The following is a 13705-nucleotide window of genomic DNA, read 5'->3' as shown; positions in this document are numbered from 1 at the left end:
GCCCATGCCTGCACAAACGAGAGGGCGCCAAGACACCTGCCGCCAGGTAGCAAACACTACTAAGAACATTTCTAAAGGGACGGGAAAGTCTCACTGTGACCCTCCTGTGCTGCCAGGTTTGTACAAAGTCTCAGATACAGGACAGCAAGTTTGGTCTGTTCTTGTCCTGTCTGGAAATGTTGGTCTTAACGAGGCTCAGTAAACACTACACGCAGATGTCTGGTGAACTATACAATTTAAGTACAAAGGAATGTAACTTGCGAAAAAAGAAAGTTACTAAATAATATTAAAAATACAGGAAATAAAAAAAAACAGAAATCAACACTTATGTTTTGTCTTGCCACGGCTTACCAAATAAGTAATGATAACAGATAGAGAATAAAATAACTGGTAAGCACAGAGTCAAGAAGATAATTAGTGACAACAGGTAGTCAAGAAAATAACAGGTGATAACAGATAATGAAGAAAAAAATAACTGAGAAAAAAATAAAATCACTATAAATATTGCACTTTACATCACACACACACACACACACACACACACACACACACACACACACACACACACACACAAGCAAGTCGAAGTTCACCACTTTGATCATAATACATTGAAAAACGTGAGCTTTCTCTGGCAGCGCGTCACTTTTTTTTTTTTAAATGTAGCGGCGTTATCCTGCGCTTTGTTTGTCTCACTTCCACATAAATCCAAGTGAAAATGACGGAAATTAAAGCTTTCGATGCACCTCCTCTGCCAAATACAAAAATAATTATTGACATTTAAATATTCTACGTGACATTTAAACGTCACTTGTAAATCAAAACTGCTCATGGGAAGCACTGCAGGATATTCTGAGCATTGAACATTGAAGAGCATTTTTTCCTGATAATATAAACGCCTCTCTTCCGCATTTAAGTTCAGTTATATTTTAATCATACTATATTTCCAGCACACACACACACACACACACACACACACACACACACACACACACACACACACTTGTATATTTTATATCTATTTAAGCACCCTTTCCTTTTTTTTAAACCTTTATTATCCATTTTTGTTTGGTTTCTTTCCTGCATCACACATTATTTTTTCTGATTATTTGTTTATTTTTACACACACACACACACACACACACACACACACACACACACACGCACACAGGCATTACCATTATACCAATTTTAAAGCTATCTATTTCACGAAGGGAGGCTGGCAAAATATGTTAGATAAATAACCAACATTTGGAGGTAATTAATTGAATTCACTTATTACGCCAGGATTAATTCAACTGAAAACAAAATGACATCAAAAATCCGTTCCCAATGAAATATTTGTTGACACTGGCGAGTGTCGATGGAGGACGGAGGGGAAATGCTGCAAAGGACGGGAAAGATGTGTGGAAAAATGTTTGTTGTGTTTTCGTGGTCCGTATTCAGAAACTCTGTTCTTTCACCATGACTATTTTCAAAGGTCACAGAGATGGTTAGTCGAGTTCTCAAGAGTGTTACGCATGTCAGTAATGTAGAAATATTGTTAATCTCTCACTAGAACAGTATAAAACACTCTTAAAAGCCAATATAGCTACAACTAGAGACTTTTCAAGCAGTGGAAGTGCGGCACGGAAGTGTTTCAGAATATGAACGTCTGTCCAACAATTATGACACTAACAAGAAATCCAGAAAACAACAAGGGAAAGGACACAAGGCAAGAAATAAGCAAGGAATAAAAGAATTAATCTATAATGAAGAAGAAAGTCAAAAGGCAATATAATGAGAAAAGGCAGATTACATGAAATTTATGTAAACAATAGTGCAAAGTCGGAGAAGTCTTAATGAAACAAAGATTAACAAAGAAAAAAATATCCACGCTAAATAGAAAAAAAAAACACTTGAAATAGCAAAGCACTAACAAACACCATCAGTTGATCAACACACGATAAAGAAATACAACAAACAATAACGAAAAGAAAAACATACGAATAAATAAATACATAAAATAAAGACACCGAAATTTACCTTTCCTTTTCTACAGGTCAAGGTGACACGTGACTCACCAGAGGCGGGAAGGGCGCGGCACACGGAAGGTCACTGCTGCTGCGGGACGAATACTGAGTACTATTTATACTCGAGGCGGCTTTAGTGAGACTGACAAGAATACCCAACCTATTTGTATGTGGAGCCAATCAGAGATATTAAAGTGGGAGGTGAGAGATGGTGGTGGTGGTGGTGGTGGTGGTGGCGGTGGTGGTGGTGGCGGGGTAGAGAAGGGAAGAGGAGGAATACAAAGGAATACAAAGGGATGCAAGACAAAGAAAAACAGACACCACGAGCCTTAGTGACCTAACAAGGTTGTCTATGTAACTATTCTACCACTAAGGATTATATGAGATAGAGGTGTAAGGACTGGAGAAGGAGGAGGAGGAGGAGGAGGAGGAGAAGGAGGAGAAAGTTGACAGGTAGGAGAAAGTTGACAGGTAAGTAGAGAAGGCTGAAGAAGATTAATAATGATCATAATAATGATGATAACGATGCTATTTGTTACGTAGTGAAAGCTCCAAAACAGTGCAGTGAAATTATTAACCCCATCTCATCTTCCACTGCCTCCATGACCTCAAAAAGTCCATTAAAAATATGATGATGATGATGATGATATTCTTTAGTTAAGGAAAGCTTAAAAAAAACACTGCAGTGAAGTTAACAAGCCCATCTCATCTTGCATTTTCACATGAACTCAAAAAACACCATTCACACACACACACACACACACACACACACACACACACACACACACACACACACACACACACACACACACACACACACACAAAAAAAAAAAAAAAAAAATATTTTTCCCTCCATCCTATTTTTTTTTTTTTTTTTTTACTTGATAACCTTTGCGTAAATTCCCATGAAGCAAATTAATGCTTTGGGTTTTAATGTTTTTTCTCTGAGCCTTAAAAAAAAAATAACACTGGTTAAAATTTTTCTTACTTTTCTTTTCACTGTCTTTTTTCTTTCTTTTATTCATTTTTTTTATACCGACTCACTTTTGTAGAAACAAACTACGTCTCTCTCTCTCTCTCTCTCTCTCTCTCTCTCTCTCTCTCTCTCTCTCTCTCTCTCTCTCTGTGTGTGTGTGTGTGTGTGTGTGTGTGAGAGAGAGAGAGAGAGAGAGAGAGAGAGAGAGAGAGAGAGAGAGAGAGAGAGAGAGAGAGAGAGAGAGAGAGACAGACAGACAGACAGACAGAGACTGTAACTCCAACAGATCATAAATTTCCATACATACCAAACTCTTTTACGTCCAACACACACTCACACACACACACACACACACACACACACACACACACACACACACACCGCCAGGTATGCTAATTTCAACATCACCCCGGCCCAGTAATTGCTTGATACAGAGTCACTTTTCGCCCAAAACCAATCAATCTCAGCAGGACTTGTGTGTTTCCAGTTTAGACGAGTTTCACTCCCACATTTATCGGAGAGTCATCGTTTTCTTTCATTCTTGCTGCGGCTGGCTGCTATCTGATCCTTTTTTTCTTTTTTCACGGGGCACTTGTATCAAAAGGACAGGTGGTAGGACGATCTGGTGACGGGTTCATTCTCTCTCTCTCTCTCTCTCTCTCTCTCTCTCTCTCTCTCTCTCTCTCTCTCTCTCTCTCTCTCTCTCTCTCTCTCTCTCTCTCTCTCATCTTCATCTTCTTGTTGGCGAAAACTCTTGGCGTGAAAGTTTGTAATGGGCGACGCTTGTACTTGGCTGGCCCGCCTTCCTGATTTATAACATTTTTATCCCGCCTCCTTCTGGGTCACCTACACCTTCGGAACTTTTCGTCCATGGTAGAGATGCAGAGCCATTGCTACACCTTGTTATAATTCGAACAAAGAGGATGGTACTCATTAGGAACATTGTATAAGTTGTAATTCTGTATGTCAGGTCTGCACTTCAGAATCTTTTATCCTGTGAACTGTAGCAGCAAACATTGTAGGTTGTTATAATTGACAGAAGTTTGTGTTGCTTTTTAACGAGTTCAACATCATTATTATAAACACATTTAGCTTCAACCCGGTATATTTATATACCGGGTATATTAAACACTTCATAATCTTTAATCCAAGACAGTTATAAAGAAAATGACTACAAATTGTTACAGTGTATTTCAAACATAAGGGTTGGTATTGTCTTCCAAGCTGTCTAAAATCATCATTGACTCATCATTAACTTGCACAAAATTTTCTGTGTCTTCTCTACATTTTTATCCAAGGAAGTAATAGAGCAAAGTAATAGAGCAAATTACTACCTCTTATTGTTTTGTAATATGCACGTCTATATCTTTTTTACGCAAGGCGCTGATAAATGGATTTCTTATAGCCTGTTGTATTTGACAGAGGCAGGTGTTCCTTTCCACCGTGCCTAATATCATTATAACAACCATCAGTTGGTATTCTCTCTGTCTCTTTACCCACGGTACTGATAAAGGCTATTGCTGCAGGATGTAATAATTCAAACATAGAGATTGGCATTGTTTTTTTAGTGAACCAAACATTCCTAAAATTAACATTAGTATCTATGAGTTACATTAATTTTTCCATGTATTGCAAGTATCAACGAGTCAAGAACAAGGCTACCATTACTCATAAGTTGTGAGTCATATTAATTACTCGTCCCCACTACGTTCTCATTCTTCAACCACACGAGTCACGTAAGTCATATTAATCATGTCATATCAATTAAAGACAAAAGTAATGTTAATCAGTCACATAATTCATATTAATCACTCAAAAAGTCATTACTAAAAGTTATCTCAGGTCAGTAAAGTCACATATTCAAGTCCTACCTGTAAATCACTGCAAGTCGCAGCTAAGTTACTGTCACTACTAAATCACTGACACTGCTAACTCACTAACTGCTAAATCACTGCTAAGTCACTGCTAACTCACTAACTGCTAAATCACTGCTAAGTCACTGCTAACTCACTGCTACTTCACTGTAAATTTAATGTAACTGCTAAGTCACTGCAAACTCAATGTCACTGCTAAGTCACTGCTAAGTCACTGCTAACTCACTGCTACTTCACTGTAAATTTAATGTAACTGCTAAGTCACTGCAAACTCAATGTCACTGCTAAGTCACTGCTAAGACACTGCTAAGTCACTGTCATCGCGAAATTCCTTTTAATACCTTACTTTATAACTATAAATTCACTATCATTTCAAGTCACTGCCAAGTCACTCATAGGTCAACGTTAAGTCACTGCTGAGTAACTGCCAAATCACTAAGTCCCTATTAAGTCGCTGTCACTACTAAGTCACTGCCGAGTCGCTGCAAACAGTAGAATCAGCAACTCCATATCTAATGAAGGACAAAAGCAGCACATTTAAATAGTGCACCATCAAAATATAATGAATTCCAGAATATAAAAATGGAAAACGATACACTCACACTCTCTCTCTCTCTCTCTCTCTCTCTCTCTCTCTCTCTCTCTCTCTCTCTCTCTCTCTCTCTCTCTCTCTCTCGACAAATTTCCTTCCTGGTGGAAAAATACAAAATTAATGTTCTGGAAACCGAACCTAAAATCTGGTTGTGTGCAGGAGAGAGAGAGAGAGAGAGAGAGAGAGAGAGAGAGAGAGAGAGAGAGAGAGAGAGAGAGAGAGAGAGAGAGAGAGAGAGAGAGAGAGAGAGAGAGAGATCAGTTTGCCTTCTGCGGCTGTGGAGAGAAAACCTGACCAGGAAGGAAAGGAGGATGGAGGGGGAGATGATGAAGTGGAGGAGGAGGAGGAGGAGGAGGAGGAGGAGGAGGAGGAGGAGGAGGAGGAGGAGGAGAGAAAGGAATATGATGAATAACAATTAGAATAAAAAAGAAACGAATAAAACTGAGACAAAACAATAATAAACAGAAACAAACAAAACAAAGATAAACAAGAAATAAAACAGGAGGAAAATGACTAAAAAAAAAAACACTGAACATGGAAAATAATAAAAAAAATAGTTGAAAAAAAAAAGAAAGAATTATGCATATATGAAGGATTACACGTACCCACACACACAGACACACACACACACACACACACACACACACACACACACACACACACACACACACAGACATACATACAGTCAAAAACACACACACACACAGACATACCTACAAAGACACACACACACACACACACACACACACACACACACACACACACACACACACACACACACACACACACACACACAGACCTAAATTTTTTGCCACTTAATTAAGAGGAAACATATATTCCATAACGAGAAGGGATAGACATTAGAGCCACCACCACCACCACCACCACCACAGGACCAGATAAGGTAAGACATTTCACTAAACTCACATCAACACATATTGACTTTTTTGATGATGTTTTTATTCCATGGCATGTTGTTCATATCAGTCTCTTATTCAGTGGAGTTCTCTCTCTCTCTCTCTCTCTCTCTCTCTCTCTCTCTCTCTCTCTCTCTCTCTCTCGCAATTACAGCGAAATTTTATATATTATTTCTAAATTCTTCTTCGTAACGCCAGACCGCCTGCTGTTTTAACGGTGGAGAGAGAGAGAGAGAGAGAGAGAGAGAGAGAGAGAGAGAGAGAGAGAGAGAGAGAGAGAGAGAGAAAGGCACGTGAGTGGAGAAAGTATAGCGTTGAGTGTCTCTCCCTCTCCCTTTCACACCAGTTCTCTCTCTCTCTCTCTCTCTCTCTCTCTCTCTCTCTCTCTCTCTCTCTCTCTCTCTCTCTCTCTCTCTCTCTCTCTCTCTCTCTCTCTCTCTCTCTCAACTCAACTCAACTCAACTCAACTCAACTCAACTCAACTCAAAAAACAAAAAAAAAACACGACTCTCACTGAGCCCATCCACTTTCCCTGTGTTTCCATCTTTGCACTCGTCGTGCGCGCACGTATGTGTGTGTGTGTGTGTGTGTGTGTGTGTGTGTGTGTGTGTGTGTGTGTGTGTGTGTGTTCCAGACTTCTTGATATGTCTTTCTCCTTTAAATACATTATCATTCTATGTTACCTGCACATTTCACCTGGAGAGAGAGAGAGAGAGAGAGAGAGAGAGAGAGAGAGAGAGAGAGAGAGAGAGAGAGAGAGAGAGAGAGAGAGAGAGAGAGAGAGAGAGAGAGAGAGAGAGATGGTAGGCAGTATGATATATAAAAACCTAACAAGATAGCACTAGAAACAATTCCATATTAATATATTTACTCTATTTAGAACAACTTCATCGTGCCCAAACACTAAGAAAGATACAAAAGTTGGTTATAGGAATAGAAGATTCTTTTGGCAAGGAACTGAGGTGAGAGGAAGAGCTCAAATCATGGAGAGAATACAAGAAATGAACTTGACCATGATGCTTCTGAGGGGCAAAGTCAGAGAGAGAGAGAGAGAGAGAGAGAGAGAGAGAGAGAGAGAGAGAGAGAGAGAGAGAGAGAGAGAGAGAGAGAGAGAGAGAGAGAGAGAGAGAGAGAGAGAGAGAGAATGTATCCAATCTCTAAGCAAGAAAGAAAAAAAAACCGTTTATCGAAATACAAGACACTTTGAGAAGAGGAGAGTCCATGACGACAGTAAGATAAATTATACTGATCACAAGGACTCCGAAGGTCAAGGCCTGAGAGACCAGGCAGAATATCACCAGGAATAGTGGCAGCTTTCTGAAACACTTCGTTGTCTCAGCAGGACTATGTTCACTTGCTGAGAGAGAAACCACGCTGCCCACGAGGCTTCCAAGGGTCAAGGCCAGAGAGAGCGGGTAAAACAAGAGAAAAAAGAGTGACCGCGTTCTGAATCACTTTGTTCTCTCATGGCGGCGATCACTGGCCACGGAAACTGTTAGTCGAATTCTCATGGGTATTTTTTCTCATAGATGATATAGACTGATTATTGAAAAATCATTTGAATCATGAAAACATCCTTGAATTTCACAATAGTTTTCATTAGACTGTGAAAATTAATCGTAGTGGAGTACAGAGGTGTTTAAGAACGCTGCTCCAGGAATATATTTAATGAAAGAGTAAGGATATATTGATTAAAAATTAAGAAAACTAGAATTGTCCAATGTTTAATTTCTCAAAGATCTGATAGGAAAGTTTAAAGTTAACAGACAAGAAGTGAATGAAAAGTGTAATCTGATAGGGAGAAAATACTAAGGGATGTAAACTTTCCCAGTCATGTGAAAAAGAGTAAAGGAACAAATTAACAAAAAAAAAAAAAAAACTGCTGTAAATGTCGTTGGTTTGTAAATGTCGTTGTCAAAGGAATCATTGACAAGATTTCCATTACTGCCTGGTGGTAAATACTGTGACAGTCGATGACGTGTATTCTAACCAACAGAGAGTGTGTCCTAATGCTTTTTCCACTTCAGAAATTAAATTGTCAGTGGAGACGTAGAGACAAATTCCCTTGGTTATACTTTTTTTTTTTCTAGATGTGGAGGTGGACACTAAAATAATACAGTCAGTAGAAGAGAAGAGAGAAATTGATTGGGTTAGTCTCTTTTCGCCGCTGTTAGTAAGGATGGTGGTAGACAATGAAACTAAATAGTCAGTAGAGCTGTAAAGACAAACTGCGTTGGTTAACATGTTTACTGCTGCTAGAGGTGGTGGTGGTGGTGGTTATGGTGGTGGTGGTGGTGGTGGTGGTGGACAGTGAAATCCATTACGAGAGACTGGTAATAATGTGGTTATAGTTACATTGGAGCTGCAGGTATCACCACCTGTGTTTATAGTGATATTCAGTGATACTCGTAATATAATGTGATGCACTACGAAAGTCTGTGGCTGTAGTAAGGAGCCCATAGAGGGAATCCCTAAGTAAAAACGGAAACAATATAAATAAATAGATACCTTATTCCTTTAATTTTGTACTGACTTATGTGTTAGGTTCATTTTAGCAAAGGAAACACTGATGATTACCATGAAGCAAACCTGAAATAAAATATAGCATACAATTTCATGCATCAAGCTAAGAAAGACGTGCAATACACACAAAGGAGCAGTTAGTACAAACAATTAACACACACAGTGCTGCAAAATTCAGAATTCCCAGTAACGTGAACGCGAGCCAGCAAGTAACGGTGTCGTGGACAAAGACAACCGATACATGGGAAACAAGAGACACAACTACCAACTTTACCAAGAAAAATACCACAATATGTGGACAAAAAAATATATAAGAATTTCTGTCGCCATCCTATGACAACTGACACTCACAGAAAAAAAAAAAAAGACAAAAATGGTGAGGCTTAGAAGACGAGAGGTGGTGGTGGCAGTGGTGGTGATGGTGGCTGTAGTCCCCGGCTACAGAGATTTAGAACCGCGAATGTTGCAGGATTTAAAGTAGAGAAAGTCTGAGACGTTATCTGGACAACTTTTCAGTTCGTCACTCTAGGGGCAGCCAGAGTGAGTGAAGCATATTTCTAGTAATTAATGTTGCAGCCCCCCCCCCCTCCTCTCTCTCTCTCTCTCTCTCTCTCTCTCTCTCTCTCTCTCTCTCTCTCTCTCTCTCTCTCTCTCTCTATTATTCTCCCTTTCTTTTCACGATTTTTCCACGTAGCATTCTCGCATACCACTTTATTTAGCATTCCTATCGTATGAGAGAGTAGACAAAGGAAGGAAGGAATAAAAGGAGAGAAACAGAGAATTGAAGCCAGGCAGGAATGCGTGGCAGGAAAAAAAATGGAAGAAGAGAAAAGAAAGGAGGAAAAATATAGAAAAAATATAAAAGTACTGATAAGATAAAATAAACAAAAAGAATGAAGAGGGAGAGAAACAGGAGTTGGAAAGCCACGAAGGAAGGAAGGATGTGTGATGAGCAAGGAAAAGATAGAAAAGAAGAATAGAACAGAATAAAAAAAATAAATAAGGAACAGTAAGAGAGAGAGAGAGAGAGAGAGAGAGAGAGAGAGAGAGAGAGAGAGAGAGAGAGAGAGAGAGAGAGAGAGAGAGAGAGAGCAGAAGCTAGAATGGACAGATGGCGTGGGAAAAAGTAAATGAAAGGAAGAAAATAAGTAACGAAAGAATGAAACAAGAAAATTACTGATAAAGGAACGAAGATGAGGAAAAGCTGGTCACAAAGAAAAGGAAAAATGGGAGAACAGAAAAAAACAAAAGAAGAAGCAAGAGAAAGAAAATGAAGGAAAGAATAAAGGCAGGCAGGCAGGCAGGCAGGCAGGCAGGCAGCGAGGACGGGTGAGTGGAGGGGGAAGGAAAGTAAAGGAAGGAAAAGTTGGGGGAGGAAAGAAGGGAGTCCAGTAAAACCCGGGCCAGAAACACGACCTAGTTTTATGTATTGAATCTCGCCTTCCCGAGAGTGAGCGCCCCGCTACTGCTTCATCAAAACACTCCACACACAGACTGCTTCGTTTTAACTGCTTCATTCACGGCTCTCCCCAGCTCGCCTTCCTCCCCTTCCCTCTCTCCCGACTCATCCTCTCAAACCTTTCTTCTTCTCCTCCTCCTCCTCCCTCCCACCTCCCACTACTCCTCACCTTCCAGTCCTTCATCTCCTTTCCCTCCTCTTCCTCCCTTCCTCCCTAATCATTCCCCTACCTTCCCTACCCCGTCTTCCTCCTCCTCCCGACCCTTCTCTCTCCTCCTCTCCCTTCTCCTGGCGACCCTACTCGCTTTTTCCCGTTCCCTCGGACCCTTTCTCTCCCTTCCCTTTCCTTCCCCCTCCTCCTCTACACCAGTCTTTCCCTCCTTCCTTCCCTAGTATTCAACTCCCCTCCTACCCATCCCTTCTCAGTGTCTCCTCCCCTTCCCTCCTCCTCTTCAGTGCCTCTTTCTGTTCCCTCCTGAACCCTCAAACTCCCAAATTCTTCCCACCCTTCTCCTCCTCCCTCCTCAGCGCTTCATCCTCCGTCCCAGCGTCTCCTTCCCCTCCCTTCCCCCGGCGCGGCTGTAAGGAATGTAACCTCGGGTAGAGTTTTCTGGCGACGCCGCGAGTGAGGCACAAAGGCAAAACATAGACAGGTGCATTTGTTTGGGTTAAGTCCCTCCGCGCAGCCAGACAGTCTGCCCTTCCTCCATCCACCCGGTCTGTCACCCACCCCCTTCCTTTCCTGCTCCCTCCGTTCCGCTCCTGCACCAATTTCAACACCGCCTCTTGCTGCCCCCCCACTTTTCATCTCCCTCTCCCTCTCTCTCTCTCTCTTTTTGTTTTTTACATAGTTTTTTTTATCTATTTTTTTTTCTTTTCTCTTTCGTCTATTCGTTTTGTGTCACTGTCATGTTCTTCTGTTTTCTTTTTTTTTATGCATGTTTTCCAACCTCGCATTATCTTCTGTTCTTTCCTCCTCTCCCCGCATTCTTTTCCATCATCTTTTCCTTTTGTTTGTTGCTCCCTCCCTACACCTTTCTTCCTCACCTACACCTTCCTTCCTCCCTCAAACTTTCAACTGTTTTCATTGTCTTCTTCCTATTCCTTTTCTCTTCTTACTTTTCTTCCTTTTTTTTTTTTTTTCTTTTTTTACTTGTTAAACCTCCTCCTACCTCCCTCTCATTTTAATTTACAAAGTCTTTTTTGTATCTGTTTTTTTTTTTGTTCACCTAGCAGCATTTTTCCTCCCTTTTTTCATTCCTCCATTTACTTAGCCCCTTTCGCCATCATCTTCGTTATTATTATTATTATTATCTTTTTTTTACTTTTTTCTTTACTTCCACCATCTTTCGTCTCTCTTATTCTCATATCTACAATTTTTTTCTCTTCTTCCATTATTATCTCTCGTGTTCCTTTTTTTTTTTTCATTTGGCACCCTTCTCTCTATCTCTCTTGATTTATTTTATTTGATTATCTCCTTCTTCTGTCATCTTCTTTATCTTCTCCCATTTCCTCCCTCTATATTTCAGTTTACCTCTTACCTTTCTTCCTCTCTCTCATTCTCATTCCTCCATTTAACTATCTCTTCTTTTTTTTTCTCTATGATACGTTCCTCTTTTATTTTTATTGTGTTTGCCTTTTCCTCTATCTTTACTAATCCTTCTCCTTTATTATCTTTATCATTTCATCATTTCGTCTCCCGCATCACCGTCTTCTTTATCAATTTTATTTATTATTTACTTTTGTTACTCTTATTCCTCTTTTTCCTCTGTCTCGAATCTTTATCTGTGTCTTTTGCTTCACTTATCTCCCTCCACCATTTTCGTGTTCTTCCTTTACTTTCCATCAGCATCTCTCTTCTTTTCAAATCATTCATTTATTTGGTTAGTTTAGTTAGTTAGTTATTCATTTACTTATTTCTACTTATTTTTACCTTCCTTTTCATTTTGTCTTCTCTATTCCTAAGTTCTATTTTCTCCCTACGTCTCCTTCCTCTATTCTGTTTTCGTCTCTTTGCCTATATGCTCTCCCTCCTCCTGTTCTTCCACGAATCTCTCTCTCTCTCTCTCTCTCTCTCTCTCTCTCATCTTACCTCCCTTCATTTCTCTCTCTAACAGTCTACTCCTCCCCCTCCTCCTCCTCCTCCTCCTCCTCGCATTACCTCGTTTTCATCTTTACCAGTGTGTTATTTTCGTCCTTCCATGTTTGGTAGGAAGTTCGTTTTCTCTATTACGTTCCTTATTTTCTTTGGTTACCCCTTACGTGCCGCTGATGGTCGCTTCCGTTTTCTTTCCCTAAATGCAGATAGTTTGCTTTCCTCTTTTTTTTTCAGCATTTATTTCATAGTATTTATTTTTCTTCCCTTCTTCCACTTTTTTTTTTCTTGTGTGTGTGTGTGTGTGTGTGTGTCTGTGTGCATTATTTGAAGTTTGCATCCGAGGCGGGTGTGTTTTCATGGAGCAAGGACAAGAGAGAAAGGAGGAAGGAAGGGAGCGAAGAGGAGGAAGAGGGGGAAGATTAAGGGGAGGAGGATGAGGAGGAGGAGGAGGGAACACAATGAAAATAGAGCGAAGGTAAGAGATGAATAGATGGTTGAAAACAGGAAAGGGAAGGAGGAAACAAACGTGAAAGGGAAGAGGAGGAGGAGGAGGAAGAGAAGGAGGTGGAGGAGGAGGAGGAGGAATGAAAATGAGAGGAGGGAAGAGAGAGGAGAGTGACAAGAAGCAGAATCTTCAAAACCCTTCACGTGGAAGTAATGCTGCTTTTATTGCTTGCGACAGTGTGGGGTAAGCACACACACACACACACACACACACACACACACACACACACACACACACACACACATCACCGATTTATAGCTCAAAGTATAACAGAATTCTACATTATTTACTTTTAGTACAGTACGTATTAGTCAGAGAGAGAGAGAGAGAGAGAGAGAGAGAGAGAGAGAGAGAGAGAGAGAGAGAGAGAGCGCATGTACGTCTAACACACACACACACACACACACACACACACACACAGGAATCATTAGCTTAACCTAATCATGAAGGAAAAGTAACATTTAATCTCAATCACAAAATCGAAATAAAAGTTTAGAGTTCATCAACGACAAAACAACGAAACCTTTGCATCTGGAAAAAAAATAAAACAAAATAAAATAAATAAATAAATAAATAAATCCTCACCAAATCCTATAAAACAAATATTTCTTCTGTAACAAAGCAAGATTAAATGTGTAGGAGAGGAAAAAGAGCAGCTGACAACAGAAAAAGAAAACGGAGACTATGATGATGAACAGAAAACGGCATCATTGTGAAAAATACACATATCGTTCTGGCAAACACGCGGTGCT

At 40.1% G+C, this 13705-nt stretch overlaps 1 long non-coding RNA gene across 2 annotated transcripts in view; it reads right to left on the bottom strand.

Moving 5' to 3' along the window:
- Nucleotides 1-13705, bottom strand: part of LOC135110828 (uncharacterized) — a 77477-nt gene that overhangs the window by 48772 nt on the left and 15000 nt on the right. The window lies entirely within an intron of this gene.

Source organism: Scylla paramamosain, chromosome 21, assembly GCF_035594125.1.
Source record: "Scylla paramamosain isolate STU-SP2022 chromosome 21, ASM3559412v1, whole genome shotgun sequence".
NCBI classification, from domain to species: Eukaryota; Metazoa; Arthropoda; class Malacostraca; order Decapoda; family Portunidae; genus Scylla; species Scylla paramamosain.
The sequence above is the reverse complement of the archived record's forward strand: the minus strand, read 5'-3'. Positions and strand labels throughout refer to the sequence as shown.